We start from the raw sequence: 5,748 nt of genomic DNA, 5'->3' as shown, positions 1-5,748 counted from the left end.
TTAACTAAAGCTGCCTTGGCCCATTTAGTTTTTATGCTAAAATGACAATATGCATCTAATCTTTTATCACAAATATAGCCCAAGCAAATTAATTATGTTTTTTTTTTCTTGTCAATAAAAATCTAAAGCAGAAGGTATTTTTTTTCCTTGAATTATTTGACACCATGGAACCAGTTGGACAGATATACACTGGTTCCATGAATTGGAAAGTTTTGAAGTTTGTTTTGTTTATCTCCATCCTTCTTCTTCTTGTAGGAAATTCCACTTACTTGGATGACCACGGACCACCCCCTCAAAAGGTAAGCTGCTGTTATTTTGCATTTCTTTTTGCCTTTTTGGTTTTTAACTAATTGTATGTTTACTTGTGTGCAAAACAACTCCGCTGAGTTGGGTTTTTTTCAACAGCACTTGGCTTTTCCAACCTTTTTCGCCCCTAGTATTTTCAGGCATTTGTAAGTAACTTGGGTTAAATCTCTGTGTGATTAAACTAATGGAATTTTTGTCACCAAGTCAAGGGGAGGTAGGATTTTAATGACATTTTGTCTGTGAACAGAGTTGTGCAAAAATAAGACACCACAATTGGATCAAATAAGGCAAGTAAAGATGGCCTGTGCTGGCAGCGGTTCCTGGAACATGGGCTCTGCTGCAGGTGCAATGCTTTGAAGCAGAGCAGTAGGATATATTTAATGAATGTGAGTAATGAGTCCTTTTATAGGGGTAGGGTACACTGTTCCCATCATGTATGACTGTGCAGCATTGACTTTTTCCTCACCATCATCATAGCAACTCTTGACATTTCAGATAAGGACCAGCATTTGATTGTTTCTTTAAGAGGAAAAAGTGGAAACAGGCATTTAGGGCCTCTTTTTTTTTTTTTTTTTTCTTTTTTTTCTTTTTTTGCCTTGTGTTGGTTTATTCTCTAAAACACAATTTGTTACTATCTTGTGTATGTCTTTTCAGACAAGATGGCTATTATAACTCTTTTTGTATAAGCTATTAAGAAAAAACCCCACAACCTGTTTTCTGTTCTAATTTCTCCAGACTCACTTTATTTCTGTAGGGACAGTGTAGTATCTTAGTGAGGTATTAGGGTGTTGAAGTCTTTATGCTGTGCAGTTGCAACTCTTGAATGTGCAGCTTTTCTGAAGGCTTCCTTTCTAAATCATGCAGAATTCTCACTGTTACTTGTAAGACACCAAAGCAGAAAGGGGGTGGGAAATACTGTGATAATGTATATAATAATAATAATAATAATAATAGTAATAATAATAATAATAATAATAATAATAATAATAATAATTAGCCATTATCTCTGATGGTAGTCCTCACCAATCTCTGTTCAAACTGACCATGAAATCACATGTACCACCACACCCTCAGTTTAAATGCTCACCCCTGTGTGTGTATCCCTGTGGTGAAACAGTTGGCTTTTGGTCAGCGAAAGGAGGGTAATGTGGAAAGCAATTTGACTTGGCTTAGTTATCAGTGAAATCAAGCTACAGTAATCTGTGTTTCTCCACATTTTTGCTGCAAAGATCTGTAATTTTCAGCTGATAGGTGGAAATTTGTTACACTCTTGAAGTTCAGACAGCTGACTTGGTGGGGTGATGTACATCTGATGCTCTTCTGCTCAACACAAATAACTTGCTTTTTCTGCATGCACAGTTACAAAACCAAATAGATATTAACAGAAGTGACAAAATTAACCTGTTAAGTTCATCATTACTAACTGAGATAGGATGGGGGGGGGAATTATAAGGCTAAACAAATGTTTCACACTTAAAATTTATTTAGTACCCTTCTGTGCTATTGAAAGATATTTTTTTTATTTGTGTATCATCTGTTTCTCTTGCCCAGAAGTACAGCAGCTTGCATGGAGTGAAGCGTTATGTCTTTCAGGTCTGCACAACACTTAGCTCAGAAGAGTATAGCAATGCTTATTCCAGACCTGTATTTTTCATGCTTCCATTAGCATTCAGAAATGCCTGGCTGTGCCAGTAAAGAAAAGGCTGTAATCTAGATAAGAGTTTTTAACCTTGAAAACTTTATTCAGATTTTGGTCCTTTTACTTCAGGAATTTTGCCTTACCAATTAATGGTGCTATGGATGGAAACTATACTCCAATGGCAGTAGCAGTTGGACAAATTTATCCAACCCAGACACTTTCATATTTACATTCTGAAAATTTCTTTTGCCTATCTGAAGATGTCATTTTGGACTCTGTTCACACAGCTTCATCCAGCTACAGCTCAGCTGTCTGGAGAAATGCCAGCTGATTTAGTACCTGCACAATTGATTGGTTGTGTAGGTATGCTTTGATTAACTACTGACAGTCAGTAAAGTTTTTGGGCTTCCTCTGCAATCATCCTCACTCCCAAAAGCTTGGTGAATAGCTCAAGTGGAATAACCGACTGTAGCTTTGTGTAAGTTACAAGTATTTTCCTTTTTGAAGTACTTGCCTGTGTTTAGAAACATTGATAAAAGGTGGATGCACATATTTTGACCATCCCTTGGACAATGGGGGCAAGTCTGCTTGTTCTTGGGTGGGTTTATTTGTTTTAATTTTCATTCTTCTAATCAAAACAGGGGTGGGGAATGGTAAAAAGGCAGATAATTCCTGGTATTTGCTTAGGGTCATGTTTTGCATGGAGATGCTTTGTAAATCTCACGCACTGTATCATTGTCCAAGTGCAATTATTTACCTCATACAGCTTCAGCTCTGAGCTGTGAACTCTGCCCGAGGTGAAACTAAATTCACTGTAATTGTCATCATCTTTCAGGTAGCCTCTATTCATATGATTAGGTAACTCTACATTTAAACTACTAAATGGCTATGGTTAATGAATGGTTAATTTGACATATAAAAAGGTGTCAGAAGACATTAATCCTGAATCCAACATTTAAAACAGTTCATTATTAATAGTATTTTCAGTTGTGATCCTCACAAAACACGGATGACATGAGGCACCTTTCTTGAGTGGTATGTGTAGATGAAAAAGCCCTTGATTTGTTCCTTTCAATCCTGGCAGTCACTTACCCTGGGAAGCATGCTTTTGCTCTGCTGTATTCAACTGTGGTCGGTCCTACATGGCACTATTATGTGAAGCTCTCCAGCACTTTCCTAATGCCTGCTGTGTTCATCAGAGGGAATTACAGCATGTACTGAATGAAACAAAAATATGAGAGGAGGATTTGGTAGGTTTAGTAAGTAAGTTTTAGAGTCAAAAGGATTCTCATTTTATGTGTCTGCTTAAAAATGCTTAGCAGCTAGAAATTGAGACAATTAACAAAAATCCATTGCCTGGGGTTGAAATGACTAATAGCTAATATCGGCGGTATGTAGTTAGCTGTAGTGGAAGGCCACCAACAGTTGATACGCACTGAACTGTAGCTGTTTTGCAGAGTACATTCCATTGTTTTGTTGGAAATCATATTAGTTTTGGCTTTTCATTGTGGCTAGGTGCCAAAACTTTGGGGTTTTTAAATACTATGGTTTGGTTTTTTTTCCCAGTGGGAGAACTGAAAATAGAATTTGCTCTGAATAAGGAATAGCAGCATCATATTTCAGGAGATCGGAGTACTGGTCTGTTTTTTCAAATAAAGGTGACAGCAACAATTTTCTCAGTGTGAGTAAAGGAAAACTTTGCTCACTCCTGGGCATGAACATGGCTGATGTAGTTCTGGCTCTCCCTTTAAGGCCAGTTGGGCCGAGTTTTAAGTCTTCCCCCAGTAAAGGTTTACTTGTCACCCACCATTGTCAAGTAGATTTATTTTTTTTTAATTGAATTTGACTTTAAATCCTACTAAAAGTTGATGTCAGCAGTGCTCCACTACATTGAATTTTTATGTTCAAGTTTGTGTCAGCTTTATTTTTTCCAATTCTTTTGATAACAGTACTAAGATAACAGTCAAGAGCTGTACATTTTTCTTTTAGTTTTGATTTTTAGCAGATACTTCCTGTTTTATTTGAACTTGTGCTTTAGTTCTAGCCATCTTTTTTTGAGAACATGGTTTTACCCCTTCAGTGCTCTACAGCCTTAAGTGATTGATTTGTAATTTAGAAACACTAAAATAACTTTCTGTGCTTACCAGACTCAATACCTGGATGATAAAAGCAAAATATTAAAGAGAATTCAGTAAGTGCCTTCACCACAAAGATCCCCTTTATAGTTTGAAGTACTGTTTTACTGTATAACTGAGCTTTTGAGCCTAGTTCAGTCAGTAAAATAGTGATTTTAAAAAAACATAATATTTCTTCACATCCATCAGTTTATTAAAGGTGGGATAGAATAATTGTAGAAATGTTGGGAATAATTATTTTATGTTCTTTTTAAACTGTGTTCTCCTTCCTTATAAGTAACAGTATCTCAAGGGAAGTAAAATACTATTTTTACAGATTTTCCCCATTGTCTGTTATTTATAATTGGTTGGAATCCTGCTGAAGCTATAGGTGGTGAATGATATAGCACACTAGTATTAGAGAGATATTGCCAAAACCAAGAATTGAATCTGTACTATTAAGTGTGAATTGGGTCATAAAAATATTTTAATAGTACTAGAATACCAAATCCTGATTTGTTTATATCAATTTATTGATCAAGAATCTTCAGGATTCTGTTATTTACCAGAATACAGAAGATGCTTACCTAATTTTTTAATACTTCTTAAGTTTGTAGTATATCAGAAAGGTGTTGATATGAGGAGGCTAACTGATAGTAAATGGAGAGTACAGAGAGGCTTGAGAAATTAAAGCCAGATTGGCTGTCACAAGAAAATAAATCCGTGAGGGATACTGTGCATGCTGATATCCTGCAAAAGTTTCAACAGTAGTGAATTGTCTTTTTACTAAGCCTGACATTTTCAGCCTCTCAATTTTGAAAGACTTTGAGGCAGCAGGGATGCAGTATTTGTGAATAACAATAGTTTGTAGTTTTCATCCATCTAATTTCAAAAATGCTTGGTAATTACCTTTTGGTTTGTACTTTAATTGTCAGGCTGTGTGCATAGTTAAAGGTGAATTTTGCTTGTTTCTGGCATTAATGCAGCAGCCTGCCCACTCTTACATGAAATATAAAAATTCTGATATCAGCAATTTTGCAACCTGTAGGTTTTGTTCTATGTAACATATAGCTAAAAAAAGTACCCAAGCATTAGGGTTCCCACTTCTGAAGCTAGTAGAGCTCTGTGTTTTCACTGAAATTTAGTCCATAATCCTTTCTGAGTTGATCTCTTTTCATCTGCAAAGCATCCATGCAGATTATTTCACATCGTATTAATATCTTTTACTTATTACAGTTTTTAATTTCCAGCTGTCCAATACATTCTCTTTTTCTTCTCTTTCTTTTCATGACAGAAAGATATTCATAAACTAACATAGCATAGGAGGAGGTCATAAGCACTCAGTCATATCCACTCAATCATGGCCACCTTCATTATCTGTTTATTAGGAAGTGCTGGATTATAATACCGAAGTCCAATTACAGGTGAGTCTGGATGACCTAAACCTTCGGTGGAGAAACAAAAGTCTGCTCTTCTGGATAGGGAGGGGTAGCATGACATGCTAGCTTTTGAAAGTGATAAATGGGTTTGGTTGATGTTGCTAAAACTTGTGACTCACTTGAGTAACACTCATGATTTTACCACATCTTATATTAATTGATCCTGTTCTTAAATCCTGAACTATTACCGTTAAACAGTTCTGAAAGAATCCCAGTTGACCTGGGGGGAAAAAAAAAAAAAAAAGGGGGG

The 5,748-nt window shown here is 36.1% G+C and overlaps 1 protein-coding gene across 1 annotated transcript in view; it reads left to right on the top strand.

The window, feature by feature from the left end:
* The first annotated feature begins 259 nt into the window (after positions 1–259).
* Positions 260–5,748, top strand: part of UST (uronyl 2-sulfotransferase) — a 105,927-nt gene continuing 100,438 nt past the window's right edge. Inside the window, exon 1 of the mRNA XM_026845885.1 lies at positions 260–299. The gene's annotated coding sequence lies outside the window, so the exon portion shown is untranslated. The remainder of the gene's footprint in view (positions 300–5,748) is intronic.

The sequence above is a fragment of the Athene cunicularia genome (assembly GCF_003259725.1).
Source record: "Athene cunicularia isolate RWA chromosome 3 unlocalized genomic scaffold, athCun1 chr3_part1, whole genome shotgun sequence".
Classification (NCBI taxonomy): domain Eukaryota; kingdom Metazoa; phylum Chordata; class Aves; order Strigiformes; family Strigidae; genus Athene; species Athene cunicularia.
Note: the sequence above shows the minus strand (reverse complement) of the source record. Positions and strands in the feature narration are given on the sequence as shown.